Here is a 22326-nt window from a genome sequence, read left to right as displayed (position 1 = left end):
AAAATCTATTTTACAAATATTATTAACCATAAATCAAAAATCGTTAGACCTATCGTAACAAAATTCGACAGAGGGGTTGCCTTTACTATAAGGAATGCTTTGAAGAAAAATTAACTAAATCGGTTAAGGAAAGGGTCGTAGACGAAAATAATAAGCTACGTCTTAGCGAAAAAGAGCTTTGTCTCAGTAGAATTTTACTTTTTATATTGAATTATAGCATCAAATAGAAACACTAAAATCTTTGGAAATGGGTGTGGCACGGCCTCTTTTATGACTAACCAATTTTCTATGTTTCGGAAGCCCTAACTCGAAGAATAATTAACGGATCGTAATAAAATTGGGTACACAAATTTCCCCTAAAGTAGAAAATATTTATGGAAAAAAGGGACGGGATCGGTTAAAGACCACGGCAACTTCGGGCAAGGGTCGTAGACTAGAATAATAAGCTTTAACTTGGCAAAAGATAGTTTTGAATCAGAGATATTTGACTTATCAAGTTTTATTGTAAGAGGAAATGGGGAAACATGTTTTTAACGGGCGGTGCCACTTGTTGTGTAGAAGAGTAATCACGTTGAGTATATAATGCCCGGTTACACCCGAACTTAGACACTTTTACTTGTTTAATATATATTTTGAAAGCCGTTTTCTTCTGGACCGCAAAGGTCGAGAACGGCTGAACCGATTGGGATGAAATTTTGAGCGTAGATTTTGTGGTGGCTCGATATTGTTATAGGCTAAAAAACTGCAAAGATTTAGAAACGTTTTTGAGATATCGACCAAAATGTTGACCAGGGTAACCCTAAAATGAGGTAATGCGGTATGGGTACCAAACGATAGGTATTGACGAGGGTTTTAATGTAGAGTTGATTTTATATCAATCTCCAACTTAGTTTGCGAGATTTCGACCAAAATGTGGACCAGCATAACTCTATAATGTGTTCATACGGTATGGGTATCAAGCAATAGGCATTGACGAGGATATTAATGCAAGGAAGGTTTAATTTTGTTATTTTAGTTGGTTTGGGAGCTATCGAAAATGTGGACCACGGTAACCTCAGAAGGTTTGTATACATATTATAACGAATTTAGAGAAATTCCTCTTATTTGCAACTTTCTACTAACGTTCGAATCACTAAACTGTTGAATAAATAACTCCACTATTCAATAATGCAAAATGGCCTTTATTAAAGTACGTCACAATAACACTGCTACTGCTCAACAGAGAGCGTGCTTAAATCAAACTGATTCCATGACTCAGCTGGCGCTGCTTTTATACTATTCGGTTTCCTAGTTTGCATATTTCTACTATTTGTTTACCACTAAAAACTCACCAGCTATAATTCAGATGCACGTTATAGCTTCTCATATGCGCGTGTATATGTGAGTGATACTTCCGCAGATTATTGCCTACTTTTGGGAGTTATCTGTTCTTGCTCTCCGCTGCTTGTATGGACATATGTATAGACATAATAATTGACTTGGTGATGTGCATACAAGTCGCTGCTTAGTATTTGCTTAGAGATGACAGTATCCCTTAGCGTTGCTAATATTCGTCACACTGCCCTCCACCTAAGTCTGATCGTTCCGATCAGACAAATCTCTCGATCTAAACGCTGCCAGCCTTTCCAAATGAACTACTTTCATTTTGGTTCGTAGTTTGCCAATGGTTTGTATACGGTACACTACATTGTTGATCCGTTTTACAACTTTGTATGGGCCTTCCCAATTACACTGCAATTTTGGGGAAAAATCTTTTTTTCGTTGTGGATTTTATAACAGCACCAAATCTTCTTCCTGAAAACCTTCCTAATTAATTGCTCTATCGTATCTGGGTTTCATCTTGTCACTCATAATCTTCGCTGGTTGCCTTACAATATCATGTATTTCTCTCATCCCTTCTTCCAAGACACCAGTGGATTTCTTGGTATTACACTCTGCATTGGCATCCAAATATCAAATCAGCTGGCAGTCGAAGGTCATTGCCAAAAATTACCTTTGCGGGAGTTTGACCTGTTGTCTAATGCACTGCTGATCGGTAAGCCATCAAGGATAAAGATATGTGTGTATCCCCTCTTTATGGTACTTTCCGACTACTTTCCTTAAGTGCTCCTCGAAGGTTCTATTGAATCGTTCACTATACCATCGGGCTGAGGATACAATGTAGTTGTCCGTGTTTTTCGAATGCCCAATTTCTTACACCTTTCTTGAAGCAGCGCTGATTCGAATTTCCTGCCTTGGTCAGAATGAAACTCCATTGGTACACCATACTTTGCAGCCCAATCGTTTTTACACTTCTGCTACTGTTTCCGCTTCTTGATTTGGAATTGGGTATACCTCTGGCCATTTACTGAAATAATCCATAACCACCAGTACGTATTTGTTTCCGCGGTTGCTAGTAGGAAATGGACCTGCGTCATCCATGGCGATCCTTTCAAATGGTGCACCTGAAATATACTGCTTCATCTGGCCATGACTCCGTGCTTTGGGCCCTTTGGCTCTGTTGCAAACCTCGCAGTTGGTAATCCACTCGGTGACCGATTGACGGCAACCAACCCAGTAGAATCTCTGTTTAATTGTCTCGAACGTTTTCGCGATTCCAAGATGACTTCCACTTGGACCATTATGCAGCTCGCTGAGCACGTCAAGAATCATTCTCCTTGGAACGACTATCAGTTTCTTCTTGTATTGACCATCCTACTCTCCCATACTCGATGCAAGCAACCGGGTATCAATTCTAAACTGTTCCACTGTGCACAATATAACTTCGCAATGGGGCTCTCTGCTGACATCTCCTCTCTGTTTGGTCTTTCGTTTCGTTCGAACCCTTGCATAACATGTGACAGCTCTGTATCTTCTAGCTGATACTTCTTTAGTTGTTCCTTGTCCCATTCATCCGTACATGTTATACTCATTAGCCGGACATCTATAATGTTTTCTTTAGCATCGGCCTTTGAATAGTGCTTGCATTCCAAACTACATGGTCTACGTGACATTGCATTAGCATTTCCATGGGTACTACCTTTTCGATGCTATAGGAAAAGTCATGGCTTTTTAGTCGCTCGATCCACCGTGCCAATTGTCCTTCTGCATTACGGAACTGCGGAAGCCATTTCAATGCTGCGTGGTCTGTCCTGACGCGGAATCGCGGCCCGTAGATTTACTTTTGAAAATGTTTAATACATTCTACCAATGCCAACAGCTCTCTCTGTGTAACGCAATAGATCCTCTCTGGTTTTCCAATTGATCGGCTGTAATAGGCAACTACCTTCTCCTGTCCATCGTCCAATTGTGATAAAACGCCTCCTATAGCATATCCACTCGCATCTGTATCTAGAATAAATGTTGCTCCTGGAATCGGATATGCCAATATTGGGGCAGTGCGTTAACGCTCTTTCAATGTTTGGAAAGCCACTTCTTGCTCCTTGTTCCATTCAAAAGCTCCTGGATGATGTCGTCCAGGTACACCAATACCTGATACATGAGGCGCTCAAAAGTAGCTGGTGCATTACAAAGTCCAAAAGGCATTACTGTAAATTGCCAAAGACCATCTCCGACGCTGAAGGCTGTTTTCTCTTTGTCTTCCTCCTTCATATCCACTTGCCAGTAGCCACTTTTCATGTACAGTATGGAAAACCATTTCGCACCAGAGAGCGAGTCCAGAGTTTCGTCAATTCTTGGCAACGGGTAGCTATACTTTTTCGTGATGTCGCTCAACTTGCGATAGCCCACGCAAAACCTCATTTTCCCATCCTTCTTCTTCAGAAGTACCACCGGACTCCATGGACTAGCTGATGGTTCGATGACGCCGCTGTCGCTCATTTCTTGTACGATTACAACTTCCCGCTTCGCAAGTGGAACACTACGAGGAGCTTGACGTATCGGCCTCGTGTCTCCAGTGTCAATTTGATGTTTCACAACAATGGTGTGGCCTGGTTTGGAACCATCCTGGTCAAATATGTTTGCGTACTTTAGGAGCAGTTGCTTTGCCTTACTCTGATAATCTTCCTCTAGCCCCTCCGTCCATCCCGCGATGTCATTTGAAAGATCAGTCTTACTAGTTCAAACGTGTTCCTGGAGCTGTTCACAGTTAATAACTGCTTCAGCCTCTTGGCGTCTTCCCAATATAGCTCCTCTTGTCAGTTTAAGTGGTGACTTGAACTCATTGAGTACTCTTACGGGAATACGTCCATCTTGTTTCGTCATGGCCAGGGTTTTTTTCTACAAGTACTATCGGTGTTGATCTGTTTGCTGCCTCGACAACCCACAATTTGTTTATCCCACAATCCCCATCAACCTTTGCCCAGATTACTGCTTCTGATTTTGCTGCTATTTGCTGACCTTCTTTCACCAGCACTCGCTTACTGCTGTAGCCTTTCTCGTTGCCGAAATTAAGTGGCACATCCATGTTTTTTATCGCATCGTCTTGCTTTGCATATCGATCTTGATGCCTTGATCGATTAAGAAGTCCACTCCAATTATGATTTCATCAACAATCTCTGCCAATATAAAATTGTGTACTACCGTGATTTTCCCAATTGCGACTTCACATGCAACTCCTCCTAGAACCGTGGTGTCTTCTCCCGTGGCTGTACGCAGTATTGCTCCATGCAAAAGTCTTATCTTCTTGTTGACTAAATCCGCTCGAATGATGGAATGAGATGCACCCATATCTACAGTCACTAAACATTCCATTCGATCCACATGTACTCCGACAGTAAGACTGATCTTCTTGCAATTTGCGAGATAGAGATTATGGGGCATTCAATTGAGGGAGCCAGCTTTCGTCCCTTGCCGCTGACTCGCTTTAGTTTAACGATTGAGTGGACTTGGAGATTTGCTCATCTCCCTCAGCTCTGCGTTTACGTCCACCCACATTGTTGGAACTATTAGGACCGGTGCTGCAATGACGTGCAGTGTGGCCTAGGTTGCCGCACTTGAAACATTTCATAACTCCAGAGTTTTTCTGTTGTGATCCCTTCAGTGCTTCCAAAATTGTGTCTACCCTGTCTGGCCTTTCCACTCCCACGCGATGAGCTCTGTACGCTGGCTTACTCAAAAGTGAGGCTGTTTCCTGAGTCAGTGCATGCGATACCGTTTCAGCAAACGTTAGTTTTGGATTCGCATATGTAGCTCGTTTCGTTTCCACATCTCATATGCCGTTTATGAAGCTCTGAATTTTGACCCTCTCAGTGTATTCCACGGGTACGTCCGCATTTGCTAGATGGGCCAGCCTTTCGATATCCGACGCAAACTCCTGCAAAGTCTCGTTAGCTTTTTGGTAGCGGTTTTGCAATTCTATTTGGTAGATCTGTTTCCTGTGTTCGCTTCCGTACCGTCGTTCTAGAGCAGCCATCAATGCTTCATAGCTGTTACGTTCGTACACTGGGATGGTCTGTAAAATCTCAGCAGATGGTCCTTTTAAAGCCACGAAGAGTGCAGCAACCTCATCTTCGGCATTCCAGTTGTTCGCTGCTTACGTCATCTCAAATTGGAGCTTAAACACCTGGAAAGGAACAGAACCATCAAACGTTGGGGAGTTTTCCTTCAGAGTAGACGTTGAAGTGATTGGACGGTTCAATTTTAACTCCTGAATACGATCTTTTAAAGCATCTATCTCGGCCTCCATTTTATCTTGTCGACCACTGAACCCTTCCTGAAACTGCGTTAGTTTCTCTTCCATGCGCGCTTCCAGTTGTACAGCGATCTGCGATGATACCTGTGCTGAAATTTGTCCCGACATTTCGGTTACACGTGCCTCCTGTGCTTCAATTCTCGATGCTATTTGTGACGACATTTCGGATATACGTTCCTCCTGTGTTTCAATCCTGGATATTATTTGTGCCGGCATTTCTGAAATACGCGTTTCTTGTGCTTCAATCTTGGATGTTATACGTGCTTCCTGTGATTCCATCTTGGATGTTATGCGTGTCTCCAGGGATTCTAGTTGTTTTTTCATCTTGGATGTTATTGTCGACGTTTGTGCAGATATTGCAGCTAATATCTGTTCGAGTCTGTGTTCGCCATTGTCTGCGGTGTTTCATTTTTCTCCTCCAATTTTGTTGTCTCATCGCCATCAAGATGAATGACATACTCTTCTACGTTAATTCCTTCTAGTTACATTGCCTCTCGTAGTCGTGCCTGAAGTTCGAGTTTATTGCCGGTTGTATTCAATCCACGTCTCTACAACTCCTTCTTCAGTTGCTGGATCTTCAATTCCCTCCACTTTGCCATGTCCTTGCTGTACTCAAAATCTTCGGATTTTATTCAACAATTCTTCTTCTTACACCAATTTTAACGATTTTAGAGCAGTTCCGCTTATTCCAAATCTTTTGCTAACGTTCGAATCACTAAACTATTGAATAAATAATTGCAATATTGAATAATCCAAAAATGGTCTTTATTAGACTACTTAAAGTACACTTATACTTCGCAACTGATAACTTGCTTAAATCAAACTGATTGCTGATTCTCAGTTTTACCTCCTTTTATATTCTGTAGTGTCTCGTTCGCATACTTCTAGGCGCTTCTATTTCTAGAATTTACTCGTTCACCAGCTATAAATTTCCAGCTATTTATTTATTTACTTATTTATTACAGCTTATAAGCCTACATTAATAACTCCATATAACATATTACTATAACTACAGTTGCGAGTTATATGTGAGTGACACTTGCACAAATTATTGCATGCTTTTGTGAGCATCTCAGATAAGATATATGCATGTGTTTGTGCGTTTTCTCTCCGCTGCGTGTACGTACATATGTGTAGACATAATGATTGATTCGTTTATGTAGATACAAGTGACTGCTTTACTCAGTATCAGATTAGTGACGTGAGTATGACTTAGAGTCACTAATATTCGTCACAACAAAATTCAAATTATGTATGTAGGTATAGATCGAGTTGCGTCCTAAACGGATCGACCGATTAGAATCAAATTTGTACAACCCACTAGAAACCTTCCAAGGATGGTCGTAGGCTAAAAATAATATCGATATATAAAAGGGGCGTGAAACCTCGCATGCAAAATGAGTATTTGGTACTACATAGCTCTGAATGTATTCATGCTAGAACATTGAAATTCAGTAAGGAGATCTATGAGGTAAATTCCTAACACCCCCAAGAAAATGTGTGGTGAGGGGAAGGGGGCGTGGCACCTCACATATAAATTAAATTTTTCATTCTGCATATCTCTGGATGTAGTAATGGTAGGGTAATGAAAATTGGTAAGGAGCTATATGAGGTTAAGTCCTGACACCTCCAGTAAAATGTGGAATCGGGGAAAAGAGGGCGTGGCACCTTCGCTACAAATGGGATTTTTAAGAATTTTGGCTACCGTACAAACTTAGGTTATTATAAAAGCTAAAGATTGACTACAGAGTTGTTTGGCTGTTATTCCTTTTGGATGTTTAGTATTCCTCCGCCGTTAAAATTTTTTGTTAACTTCAGTCTATCCGCATCTTCTATCTATATAAGTATATATAAAGTTAAAATTATGAAAGTTTGTATGTAGGTATAAATCGGGTTGCGTCCTAAACGGTTTTTCCGACCACAACTAAATTTGCACAACCCACTAGAAACCTTCAAAGGATGGTCATAGGTAAAAATAATTTCGATATATAAAAGGGGCGTGGCACTTCCCATGCAAAATGAATATTTGGTGCTACATAGCTCTGAATGTATTCATGAAATTCAGTAAGGAGTTATATGAGGTCAATGCCTAACACCCCCAAGAAAATGTGGGGTGGGGGAGAAGGGGGCGTGGCACCTCCCATATAAATGGAATAATGAAAATTGGTATGCAGCTATATGAAGTTAAGTCCTAGCAGCACCAGTAATATATGGAATTGAAAAAAAACAAGACAAATGGGACTTTCAGAACTATGGCTGCCTTAAATACTTAGGTTATTTCAACACGTAAAGTTTGATTGGAGAGTTGGGTTTGGCTGCCATTCCTTTAGTATTCTTTTATGTTATCTGTAGGGTTGGTATTTTTGGATACGCATGGATTTGTTATTAATTGATGTAATTTTAAGGTGTCATGATCATCGCAAAGGTGGTGTTTTCCTGTTACTTGCTGGAACAGACGCAGTTGATGTAAATGCATGCTTTTTCTTCTATAGACGGCTTTACGTACAAAAATTCACTCTCTTTAGAAATATGAGAGGGCATTTTGGCGGGAAACACTTCAGCAGCAGCTTTTGCTAATCAACTTCTTGAAATTAATTATGGCAAAATTCCTATTCCTTTACTAACAGATTTGATTCCTTTACCTGCAAGTTTTTTAGAAATTATGACATCGCCTGAAACTTTAATATTAAGTACTCTTCCAAATATTGAATCTACCTTTACAAACTATAAATTGTTTGAGATAAGGCATTCTAGGCACCTTAAAATGAGGATGTTATTATCACTAGAACCAAGACAACTTATTACTATATTACACAGTCGTGGAAGGGTCCCAAGCTGTGCATATCCGATTGAGTTTATTAGCTCTTTTGAGCCATCAAAAATTTCTCCTTATCGATTGATCCTTAAAAAGGGGCCCATAATTTCATAATATGTATGCTCCGTTATCTTGATTATCCACGCTTATATAGTGGGACAAGGCTTTTTATCACAAAACTTTTAATGATGTCATTGAAGCAATTCATTTTATCGGAAAATTTCGAAAACAATAAAGTTTAAAACCAAGGATTTCATTGATATCGATAGATTTGTCTTTTCAAATTTAAATGCCTAAAATTTCCTATCCCTATCAATGAAGATCAAGGACGATCATTAGATGCGAATCAAGGGATTGATGTGCGCAATACAATGCTTTATAGCTTCAGAGCTTCTGCAACTCAATTGTCAACCTCACCTACGCGAGGGGAATCCTGTTACAAATATGATTATATCATACAACAACAGTCATTAGCTGTAACAGGAGTCAATCTTACCAAGTTACGCATAGCGTGCCTATTTTCATAGAAACGCGGGGTGAAACCCACGCGCATAAGCTAGTATACTATATATACCACCGAACTCTATGATTTTTTCAGATAACAATATATACTATATACGTATGCATTCGTTGAAATTTGAAGCCTCTAGCTTTTAAAATTGGGCAGTAATTACGAAAAGTTTTTTATCTGAACAATTGATTGTGGGGGATATATGCTGTATGTATATACGACCGATTTCATACATTTTTTCAGACAACAATATGTGCAATATACGAAAGCATATGGTGAAGTTTGGAGCTTCAATCCGATAAATAAGTATAGACGACATGTTTTACCGTTAAAACGCGATCACAAACTAAACAAGCAGAATTACAAAACGAAAATATTAGTTTAAATGAGACAACTTCTAACGATAATAAAGTACAAGTTTATGATAAATTTTCATACGATTTTTCAAAAAAGATGCCGCGAGTAAAATCAACGATACAATATAATAAAATTTACGAGATCTCCAATACACAAATTTACACGCATTTAAAACATAAAAAATATAATTTACTTAATCTCGTGACTGCTAACGAAATAACGAATTTAGATGAGTTACTTTCGAGGCTTGAAAAAGCAGCCGACAATCACAATATTAAACTATTAGAATGGTCAAAAAATGATAAAGTTTTCAATAATTTTTCAATTACGAATTTTAAAATCTGCGGAAATGAAATTTTAAAATCATTACAAATAATATTGACGGACCCTCTAGATACCGAAACAGACAATGAACAGAAATAAAAACTTATGACAATTTATCACGAAGACCCACTGTTAGGCGGTCATTGCGGTACAAAAAGGTTATATGCCAAGTTAAGAGCTAAATATAACTGGAAAAACATGACACGTGAAATTTGTGAAAAAGTGCAATAAAAGTGTTTTAAATATAGTGAGACCCAAATCAAAAAAAATCATCTTGTCCTTATTCTAACACCCTGTAAACCATTTGACATAGTAATTGTAGATGCAATAGGTCCACTTCCAGAATCAAACTATGGTAACAAGTTCGCTGTTACTATGATTTGTGACTTTTCTAAATACCTGGTAACGGTAGCCGTACCAGATAAATCTGCAAAAACTATGGCATGTGCTATTTTTGAAACCTTCATATTGTCACGAATATTAGTAACACTAAGGGACTACTATATTCTCTAAGCCGATGCTAAGCAGAGACTTGTATGCACATCATTAAATCAATCATTATATCTACCAATATTTCCATACGAGCGGTGGAGAAGAAACGCACAAACACATGTAGATATCTTATCTGAGATGCTCATAAAAGAAGGCAATAATTTGTGCAAGTATCACTCACATATACACGCGCATATGAGAAGCTATACACGTAGTTATAGATGGTAATTTTATAGCTGATAACTAACTAGTAAATTCTAGAATAGAAAAGCCTAGAAATATGCAACGAGGAAACCAGACAGCATAAAAGGCAGCAACAGTAGAGACACGACAAGCAGTTTTGATTAAGCACGCTATCTGTTGAGCAATAGAAGTGTTATTTGGAAAGTACTTGAATAAAGACCATTTTGCACTATTGAATATTGGAGTTATTTATTCAACAGTTTAGTTATTCGAACGCTAGCGGAAGGTTGAAAATAAGCGGAATTGCAGTAAACCCGTTTCAATTGGTGTCAGAAGAGGAATTGTTGAATAAATTTCGAAGATTTTGAATACAAATTGGACATGGCAAAGTTAAGTGAATTAAGGATCCAGCAACGGAAAAATGAGTTGGAGAACCGTAGATTGAATACGACCGGCTATAAGATCGAACTTCAAGCTCGGCTACGAGAGGTATTAGAGTTGGAAGGAACTAATGAAGACGAATATGTCTGTTATCCTGATGTGGAAGAGCCAGCGACTAAAGTGGAAGAGAAGATAGAGACTCCGGATCCATTGGCAAGTGTTGACACTAACGCGATACGCAAATGTCATCACAATTGGAATCCCAGGAGAACCGTATGACGTCCAAGATTGAAACACAAGAAACGCGCATTTCAGAAATGTCTTCACAAATATCAGCCGATATGGCATCCCAACTGGAAAGATTGGCTTATCTCGCAAATGCAGACGCACCCGTGGAGTACACCGAGAGGGTTAAAATTCAGAGCTTTATAAATGGAATTCGGGATGTCGAAACGAAACGAGCTACATATGCGAATCCAAAACCAACATTTGCTGAACCGGTATCCCATGCACTGATTCACGAAACTGCCTCACTTTTAAGAAAGCCAGCGTACAAAGCCCATCGTATGGAAGTAGAAAGGCCAGATTGGGTGGACAAAATTTTGGAAGCACTGAAGGGATCACAACAGAAAAAATCTGGAGTTATGAAATGTTTCAAGTGCGGCCACCCAGGCCACATTGCACGTCATTGCAGCACCGGTCCTAATAGTTCCAACAATGTGGATGGCCGTAAACGCAGAGCTGATGGAGATGAGCAAATCTCCAAGTCCCCTCACTCGTTAAACTAAAGAGAGTCAGCCGCAAGGGGCTACGGCTGGCTCCCTAAATTGAATGCCTCATAATCTCTATCTCGCAAAATGGAAAAAGGTCAAACAATCTTACTGTCGGAGTACATGTGGATGGAAAGGAAAGTTTAGTGACTGTAGATATGGGTGCATCTCATTCCATCATTCGAGCGGATTTAGTCAACAAGAAGATAAGACCATTGCATGGAGCAAGACTGCGTACAGCCACGGGAGAAGACACCACGGTTCTAGGAGGAGTAGCATGTGAAGTCGCAATTGGGAAAATCACGGTAGTATACAATTTTATAGTAGCAGAGATTGTTGATGAAATCATAATTGGAGTGGACTTCTTAATCGATCAAGGCATCAAGATCGACATGCAAAGCAAGACGATGTGATATAAGAACATGGATGTACCACTTAGTTTCGGCTACGAGAGAGGCTACAGCAGTAAACGAGTGCTGGTGGAACAGAGTCAGCAAATACCACCAAAATCAGAAGCAGTCATCTAGGCAAAGGTTAATGGAGATTGTGGGACAAACAAATTGTGGGTTGTCGAAGCAGCAGACAAATCAGCACCGAACATACTTGTAGGAAAAACCCTGGCTTTGACAAAACAAGATGGACGTATTCCGGTAAGAGTACTCAATGAGTTCAAGTCACCACTCGAACTGACCAAAGGAGCTATTTTGGGAAGATGCCAAGAGGCTGAAGTAGTTATTAACTATGAACAGCTCCAGTATCACGTTAATTTTAGTATTACTGATTTTACAAAGGACATCACGGCATGGACGGAGGGGCTAGGGGAAGATTATCCGAGTAAGGCAAAGCAACTGCTCCTAAAATACGCAAACATATTTGACCAGGATGGTTCCAAACCAGGCCACACCAATTTTGTGAAACATCAAATTGATACTGGAGGTTCAAGCTCCTCGTAGTGTTCCACTGGCGAAGCGGGAAGTTGTAATCGTACAAGAAATGAGCGGCAGCGGCGTCATCGAACCATCAGCTAGTCCATGGAGCTCACAGGTGGTACTTGTGAAGAAGAAGGATGGGAAAATGAGGTTTTGCGTGGACTATCGCAAGTTGAACGACATCACGAAAAAGTATAGCTACCCGTTGCCAAGAATTGACGACACCCTGGACTCGCTCTCTGGTGCGAAATGGTTTTCCATACTATACTTGAAAAGTGGCTACTGGCAAGTGGAGGTGAAGGAGGAAGACAAAGAGAAAACAGCCTCCAGCGTCGGAGATGGTCTTTGGCAATTTACAGTAATGCCATTTGGACTTTGTAATGCACCAGCTACTTCTGAGAGACTCATAGACCAGGTACTGAAAGGACTACGTTGGAAAACATGCTTGGTATACCTGGACGACATCATCGTATTGGGCAATAACTTTGATGAACATCTTAAGATCTTGGAGGAAGTTGTCCAGAGAATAGCTGGCGCTGGTCTAAAACTAAGTCCCAAAAAGTGTTCGCTGTTTAAAAAGGAAGTAAATTACTTGGGCCACTAGGTAACGAAAGAAGGTATCTGTACAGCGAATGAAAATATAAGGGCAGTAAAGGATTGTCCAAGACCACAGAACTTGCATGAATTAAGAAGTTTTCTTGGGCTGTGCACATATTACCGCCGATTTGTACCAAACTTTTCCAGCGTAGCCCATAGCCTCCATGAGCTTACAAGAAAAAATAAAGCTTTTGAATGGAAGAAGGAGCAAGAATTGGCTTTCCAAACATAGAAGGAGCGTTTGTGCACTGCCCCAATGTTGGCATATCATATTCCAGGAGCAACATTAATTCTAGGTACAGATGCGAGTGGATATGCTATAGGAGGCGTTTTATCACAACTGCTCGATGGACAGGAGAAGGTAGTTGCATATTACAGCCGTTCGTTTGGAAAACCAGAGAGGAACTATTTCGTTACACGGAGAGAGCTGTTGGCATTGGTAGAGTGCATTAAAAATTTTCACAAATACCTCTACGGCCAGCGATTCCGCGTCAGGACAGACCACGCAGCATTGAAATGGCTTCTGCAGTTCCGTAATCCGGAAGGACAATTGGCACGGTAGATCAAGCAACTACAAAGCTAAGACTTTTCCATTTAGCATCGAAAAGGTAGTACCCATGGAAATGCTGATGCAATGTCACGAAGACCATGTAGTTTGGAATGCAAGCACTATTAAAAGCCTAGGCTAAAGAAGACATTATAGATTTCCGGCTAACGACTATAACGTGTACGGATGAATGGTACAAGGAACAACTAAAAAAGTGTCAGCTAGAAGATACAGATCTGTCACATGTTATGCAAGGGCTCGAACGAAACGAAAGACCAAACAGAGAGGAGATGTCAGCAGAGAGTCCTATTGCGAAGTCATATTGGGCACAGTGGAACAGTTTAGAATTGATATCCGGTTGCCTTCATCGAGTATGGGAGAGTGGGGATGGTCAGCGCATGAAGAAACTGATAGTTGTTCCCAGAAAGAGGATTCCTGACGTGCTCAGCGAGCTGCATAACTGCGAGGTTTGCAACAGAGCGAAAGGGCCCAAAATACGAAGTCATGGCCAGATGAAGCAGTATATTTCAGGTGCACCATTTGAAAGGATCGCCCTGGATGTCGCAGGTCAATTTTCTACTAGTAACCGCGGAAACAAATACGTACTGGCGGTTATGGATTATCTCAGTAAATAGCCAAAGGTATACCCAATCCCAAACCAAGAAGCGGAAACAGTAGCAGAAGTGGTTACAATTGATTGGGTTGCAAGGTATGGCGTACCAATGGAGTTACTTTCTGACCAAGGCAGGAATTTTGAATCAGCTGTGTTCGAAGAAATGTGTAAGGAGTTAGGCATTCCGAAAACACGGACAACTGCATTGCATCCTCAGTCCGATGGCATAGTGGAACGTTGGAGGAGCATTTAAAGAAAGTAGTAGACAAGTACCATAAGGAGTGGGATACACACATATCATTATTCTTGTTGGCTTACCGCCCGGTAGTGCATGAGACAACTGGCCAAACTCCCGCAAATGTAATTTTTGGCAATGGCCTTCGACTTCCAGCTCATTAGAAGTTTGGGATAGATTCCGATGCGGAGATAAATGTCAAGAAATGATGATAGAGATACACGATCTCGTAAGGCAACGAGCAAAGATTATGAGTGACAAGATGAAAGCCAGATACGATAAAGCAATTAACTCGGAAGGGTTTCAGGAAGGAGATTTGGTGCTGTTATACAATCCACAACGAAAAAAAGGTTTTCCCCAAAATTGCAGTGTAATTGGGAAGGCCCACATAAAGTTGAAAAACGGATCAACAATGTAGTGTACCGCACACAAACCATTGGTAAACCACGAACCAAAATGAAAGTGGTATATTTGGAAAGGCTGGCAGCGTTTAGATCGAGAGATTTGTCTGATCAGGGCTATCAGACTTAGGTGGAGGGCAGTGTGTCGAATATTAGCAACACTAAGGGATACTATCATCTCTAAGCCGATGCTAAGTAGTGACTTGTATGCATGCCATTAAATCAATCATTATGTCTACCCATATGTCCATACGAGCAGCGGAGAAGAGACACACAAGCACATGCATATATCTTATCTGAGGTGCTCACAAAAGAAGGCAATAATTTGTGTAAGTATCACTCACATATACACTCGCATATGAGAAGCTATAAACGTAGTTATAGCTGGTAATTTTATAGCTGATGACTAACTAGTAAATTCTAGAATAGGAAAGCCTAAAAATATACAACGTGGAAACCAGACAGTATAAAAGGCTGCAACAGTAGAGGCGCGACAATCAGTTTTGATTAAGCAGGCTATCTGCCGAGCAACAGAAGTGTTATTCTGAAAGTACTTCAATAAAGACCACTTTGCATTATCGAATATTGGAGTTATTTATTCAACAGTTTAGTGATTCGAACGTTAGCGGAAGGTTAAAAATAAGCGGAATTGCAGTAAAATCGTTACAATATTAACAATGAAAGCAATAAAGTTCGATTAAGGAACGGAATGCAAAAATGAATTATGCTTTCATTCAAAACTTTTAAAAATTAATCATGATTTCTCAACAGCTTACCACCACGAAACTGTTGGTACTGTTGAAAGAAATCATAGAGCCTCTAACGAATATATACGCGCATATCTTAGTGAAACGTATTCAAATTGGGATACGTATTTGAAATACTTCACACTTTTACATAATACTATAAATAGTTCGGTTTTTGACAATAAATTCACTCCTCTCGAAATAATATTTGACAGAAAATCTACAATGCCAAACGAATTTGGTTAGGTTAGGTTACAAGGGCTGAGCTGGACACTATGGTAACAGCTCACTACTTAGGCCACCAGTGGGCCCATTGTAATACCCTATACGGTCTCAGAGAGAACCCCTACCCTGCCTAAAGCAGGTCTAACCACCTCGTGGAAATTATAAATTTTTCTACAGCCTTTACTTCATAGCTAGAGACCTCAGCGAGGTCACGTCGAAAAGGTTTATCAAGGATGGCCAACCTACGCCTACTAAGCGCTGGACAATAACAGAGAAGGTGCTGGACACTCTCTTCCTCTTTTGTACATCTGCAGCTGCGACAATAGTTGAAGGTCGTTACCCCCGTTCTAGCACCATGCGTGCCTATTAAGCAATGCCCTGTTATAACCCTTATCAGGGACGATAGAACTGATTTGTTTAAAATCAGAAGCACTTCTGTGCGCCCCTTGTCATATGAGGGCCAGGTTTGACTGGAAGTTTCACACGATGATATGGCTGACCATAGTCCATTTGCGATTTTTATAGTGCTTGTGTTCACACGAAGCCTGAAAGTGGCCATGGGTATGCCTACCGAATCATTTCCCGGAAGGATATGGTCGGTGGTGCCTCTTCTGGCCAGCTCGTCTGCTCTGCAATTGCCTTCAATATCCCTGTGCTCAGGTACCCATATAAGGCTAATACTGAAGTGCTGAGCCATCTCGTTAAGAGATCTGCGGCATTCAGTGACCGACTTTGCGTTGCAGACGAATGAGTCCAGGGTCTTTTATGCGGCCTGGCTGTTTGAGAAAATAAACACCCATTTACCATCCTTAGGCATAGACCCGAGATGGTTCACAGCCCTGTGTATTGGCAGCATTTCCGCTTAGTAAACACTACAGTGAGACCTCTAGACCCAGATCCGGCGAAAAGAGGCCTGCTCCCACCTTCCCGTCAAGCTTAGAACCATCCGTGAATATTTCAATGGCACCCGGTACCGTATGTTGTCTGGTATTCCAGTCCTGTCGCGATGGTAGATATATGCTATAGTTTTTAACGAAGACGTTCTTTGGCTGCAGTAGTCAGTGTGCACCGGTATTGTGACTGGGCGTTCGTGCCCAGGATTGTTGCGTCCACTAGATCCATTTGACCAGAGACCTGTTTCCCTTATGCGTAGAGCGGCGATGACCGCTATTTCCCCCGCCACCAGGTCAAGAGGTGGAAGGTATAGCATTGTGTTGAGTGCTTCAGATGGAGTGGAGCCGAGAGCTCCGAACTCCGTTGCACCTTTTAAAGTATTTTAAGGTAGGTAGTTTTAGCTAGTGCAGGCCACCAGACCAAGGCACCATAAAGAAGAATCGGGCGCACAATGGCTGTATAAATCCAGTATGTCACCTTGGGGGAGAATCTCCAGGAGGTGACAATTGCCCTCTTGCAGGTGAGCAGCGCTGCTGTTGCCTTCTTGCATCGCTCCACTATATGGTTACTCCATAATAATTTCCTATCCAGAATTACTCCCAAATACTTGACTTGATCGCTAAACGCTAAAAACGTACCCCCAATTCTTGGCGGTGTTAGATTTGGTAATTTATACCTCCTCATGAAGAGGACAAGCTCGGTTTTATCCGGGTTGACTTCCAAACCTGTGGCTGTGGCCCAGTGCGAAATTATGGATAGTGTCCCTTCCATTAGGTTGCAAAGAGTTTGTGGAAATTTCCCCGCATGGTGACGCAGATGTCATCTGCATACGCGATCACTTGGTGGTCTTATTCCATGAGGCTTAGTAGTTGGTTGACGGTAACCACCCAAAGTAGCGGAGAGGGAACACCTCCCTGCGGAGTGCCTTTGCCGACCGGTCTGCGGATCACGCATCCACCTAGCTCAGTTTTAATCTGCCTACGCGTAAACAGATTGTATATAAACTCCACCAGGCACGCGTCCACCCCCAGATAGGTCAGCGCCGAGGTGATGGCCTCCGGGAGAACGTTGTTGAAGGCACCCGCTATATCTAGAAATGCCACCAATGTGTATTCCTTGAGGTCTAGTGACCTTTCGATAACGCATACCAGTGAGTGCATGGCCGTGTCAGTTGACCTGCCCTTAGTATAGGCATGATGAGCTTGCGAAAGAAGCGACGGCTCAATCCTCCTCCTGATGTAGCCCTCTAGGAGTTTTTCGAGCGCTTTAAGCAGAAAAGAAGATAAGCTTATAGGCCTATAATCATTTGGCTTAGAGTGGGAGGGTTTCCCTGCCTTGGGGATAAAGACCACGTTGATTTCCCTCCACGATACTGGTACGTAATTGAGCCTAAGACAACCTATAAACATCCCTTTAATCCAGGGCCTTATAAGTTCGGCAGTATACAGGAGCTGAGCCGGAAAAATTCCATCCGACCCCGGCGATGTATAGGGCTTGAAAGTCTGTAAAGCCCAATCTATCCTGTTATCATCTGTGATTTCGCTTATCAGCTGATCATTAGGTGAACCTCCGCTGACAATACTTGAAGACACGCCCGTACTTGCTGGGAAGTGCGTACCCATTAGCAAGTTTATGGTTTCAGCGCTGGAGTCCGTCCAGTGCCCATCCGGCTTTTGGACGTAACTTAGCTGAGTTGGATATTTCGATAGCACCTTCCTTAACCGGGAGGCCGCGGATGAGGATTCAATCCTGCCGCAGAAATTCCCCCAGGAGGACCGCTTCCCATTTCGGATTGCTTTTTTATATATTTATTTTCGCTTTATAAGGAGCCCATGAGAATTCACGTCCATCATGCTTTGCTTTATTAAAGGCCACCACACATGACTTCCTAAGCTTATCAAGATGGGACGACCACCATGGTGGTTTGTAAGTTTCCAAAACCTTTTTAGACGGACAAGCCCTATCTAAAGCATCCCTACATTTTTTACTGAAATTATTTATTATTTATTTACGTCTAGCTCCTCCTCGCTTCCTGAGGCTCGCACCTCTTCAGATAGCTTTTAACCTATTATCTTCTTATAGTAGCCCCAGGTCGTTCTTCTAATATTTTGTATGTACATAGGACTTGCGTGACCCTGTGATATAGAAAAACTTATGTACCTATGGTCAGAAAAGGAGTGCTCCTTTAGAACTCTCCATGAAACGATTAGGTCACTGGAAGAGTCTGTGACCAGTGTTATGTCAAGGACCTCTTCGCGGTTCCTCGTAATGAAAGTGGGATCATTTCCCCTATTACATATACTTAGATTAGTGCCTAACAGATAGTTAAATAAAGACTCACCTCGGTCATTTGTATCACTGCCCCACTGGGCGTGATGAGCATTGGCGTCGCCTCCGAGTAGGATGAAATCTTTTCGTGGATTTGCCGCTCTCATGAAATCCCCTAAAATTATCCGGTGGTAATGAGCCTTGGTGATTATGCGCTAGGTAGAAGGAAGCAATTTAAAGATCCTCTCTAGCACCTCGACGCTAACCGCTGTCAGATCCACATCGCTAAAATTGGGTAGAAGAAAAACATTAAAAGTAGACTTAGCCAATATACATGTGCGAGGCTTACCCTTTTCCTGAGCGCTATAAAGCTTATACGTTGGTGTCCGCAGGCCACAGATCTTTTTGCCAGCGATCCACCGCTCCTGGACTAGTACGATGTCTACCGCACCTGAAGACAGGTGCAGTAGGAGTGCAGCTGATTCTGCTTTGCAGTGATGAAGGTTTATTTGGAGGTCCCGAATCACTGTTTGTTTGCGCTCTCCTCCGTGATCGTCGCTTCCGAATCGCCATCCTCCAGAAGCTGACCCCCAGAGTACAACCCTCTGAGAACCAAGCTTCCGCTCGAGCCTGACGACTACCACCATGTTGTCTTCACAGGGGGGGGGGGGGGGGGGAGTTCAGCCACCTCCGTACCAAGATTTACCAAGGCTTCAACGTCAGCCATATAAACCTTAAGGCTTATATTTTTGAAGCCGTAGCTTACCCTGAAATCCTGCCTTTTCAACGCTTCGACGCTTGCACTGTCGAGCAGCAGGACTATCTGCATCGTGGCTCATTTAGTTTTCTCCACGTTAACCACCTTCCAGTTTTGGGTCGGTAGACCCGGATTGTACTCCTGGAGCAGCTCCAGGCTATCAGCGGGGTCCGTTGGCGTCACTGGAACCCAGGCTCTCGCCCTTGGTCGTGAGGGGATATCACACGCCGCCACTACCTTGAGGCGCGCGCCCGGATACACCTCCCCTATCAGCGAGACAGCGGCTTTGTAAAGCTTCGCCGACCTGACGTCGTCACACGCAATTAGTTTGATATTGCCCTGGAACCACCCTACATCGGTATAAGAAGGCGGCGGACCAGGGTTATCTTTTTTGACCTTAACGGCCACAGTAGCGAGCACTGCCTCAATCCACTTCCACTGCTGTTTCGGGATCCTGCCATCTTCGCTGCTGTCGTCCATAACACCAATGATCAGCCGATCGTTGACTATTTCGGCGAAAGAACGAGTCCAGAATCCCTGCGTCTTGGCCATTTTCGGCGCCGTAGGGTTGGATTCATCCATAGACCGCTGGCGCTTCGATGCTTCATCGCTCTCGACCCAGTCCAGCCTGAACTGCGGCAACATCTGCTTCGCCCAAGCAAAGTCACGCTGAGCCTTCGCCCAGTCCTCCGCGGAAACTTCCCCCACCCTTATCGGCGAGGAGGTATTCCTACGCAGGATCCGGCCCGCCCAGCGCTTGCCCTGATGACTGGGCTTTTTAACTCCTTTGACCCTAGAGCCGGCCACCCCCACACGCCTGGAGCCCCCAGCAGCCAAACCGTCAGACGCGTGGAAAGGGCTGAGTGCCGAGTGCCAGCCGTGCTGGTGGCTACGAGATGGGCGGCAGCCGCCCCAAGGGCCTCCCGGTCGGTGGCCCCTCCCCGAGAGGTACCGGCCTTTGGAATACCAAGGCTGGATTTTCCCTCAGCCCTTTCCTGCCTAGATTGGCCCTTGGCCAATAGCTGAACCCCCCCCCCCCCCCCCCCCCGCGAACCTCTGAGGAGTATAGCATTTAGCGACTTTATTTTATAAGATTTATAGAAGATTTGCAGATAGATTATAAACGCCTTAAAGTAAAATAAGCATATTAGTAATAGTAGTTTATACAATAAGCATATTTAAAAAAAAAATATATATATATATAATAATAACGGCTCACTTCAAACACAACTTTTAAATTATAAAGATCTAAATTTTAAATTTTTTTAACTATTTCACTCACTCCAAACTCAAATTACATAAATTAAAAACATCTAAAATAAAATTTTTTAAATATTATATATTGTAATATCAATTTTTAATAATATTTGCAAAAGTTGCACTGTGGTGAATAAACCACCCTAACGCTAGCAAACTGGTCCATTCAATACAATACAACAATGCGTTAAAGTTTAAAAAAGAATGTGGTTCTTCTTTTCCAAAGGGGGATGATGTAGTCTCAGTGTTAATTTGCGGTAAACTAGCTGGCAACTCCCCAAATATAAAAAGGCAAAACACTATCAGGCAACTATGCATGTATGCCCTTGGTGAAGGAGTCGAATGACAGAGAGAATTCATATTGGCTGAATCCTCCGTTATTCGACTCCATCATGCAATTTTACCGGTATGCACAAGTTCATAGCGACAAGGTTGCTGTTACAGTTTTCTTCAGTGTGAAGTGGACCGGCCGCCGCGCTAGACGCGCTAATTAAAAAACGAAAAGATAAACTAAATTTGTAATGATACAAGTAAAAAGACTAAAACTAAATCATTATTTATTTATTTGGATTAAAGTCGACATAGACACAAAGCGGTCGATTACTAAGATAACATTAACATAAACTAATTTTACAATTAACAAGTAAGGAAGGTTAAGTTCGGGTGTAACCGAACATTACATACTCAGTTGAGAGCTATGGTGACAACATAAGGGAAAATAACCATGTAGGAAAATGAACCGAGGGAACCCCTGGAATGTGTTTGTATGACATGTGTATCAAATGAAAGGTATTAAAGAGTGGGGTGGACCCCATTTAGGGATATCGCCATAAAGGTGGACCAGGCCTGACTCGAGAATTTGTTTGTACGATATGGGTATCAAATGAAATGTGTTAATGATAATTTAAAAAGGGAGTGGGCCTAAGTTCTATAGATGTACGCCTTTTCGAGATATCGCCATAAAGATGGACCAGGGGTGACTCTAGAATTTGTTTGTAGGATATGAGTATCAAATGAAAGGTGTTAATGTGTATTTTAAGAGGGCGTGGGCCTTAGTTCTATATGTGGACGCCTTTTCGAGATATCGCCATAAACGTGGACCAGGGGTGACTCTAGAATTTGTTTGTACTATATGGGTATCAAATGAAAGGTGTTAATGAGTATTTTAAAAGGGAGTGGGCCTAGGTTCTATAGGTGGACACATTTCGGAATATCGTTATAAAAGTGGACCTGGGTTGACTCTAGAATGCGTTTGTACAATATGGGTATCAAATTAAAGGTGCTAATGAGTATTTTAAAAGGGTGTGGGCCTTAGTTCTATAGGACGCCTTTTCGAGATATCGCCATAAAGGTGTACCAGGGGTGACACTAGAATTTGTTTGTACGATATGG

The sequence above is a fragment of the Eurosta solidaginis genome, chromosome 2, assembly GCF_040869045.1.
Source record: "Eurosta solidaginis isolate ZX-2024a chromosome 2, ASM4086904v1, whole genome shotgun sequence".
In the NCBI taxonomy this organism is placed as follows: domain Eukaryota; kingdom Metazoa; phylum Arthropoda; class Insecta; order Diptera; family Tephritidae; genus Eurosta; species Eurosta solidaginis.
The sequence above is the reverse complement of the archived record's forward strand: the minus strand, read 5'-3'. Positions refer to the sequence as shown.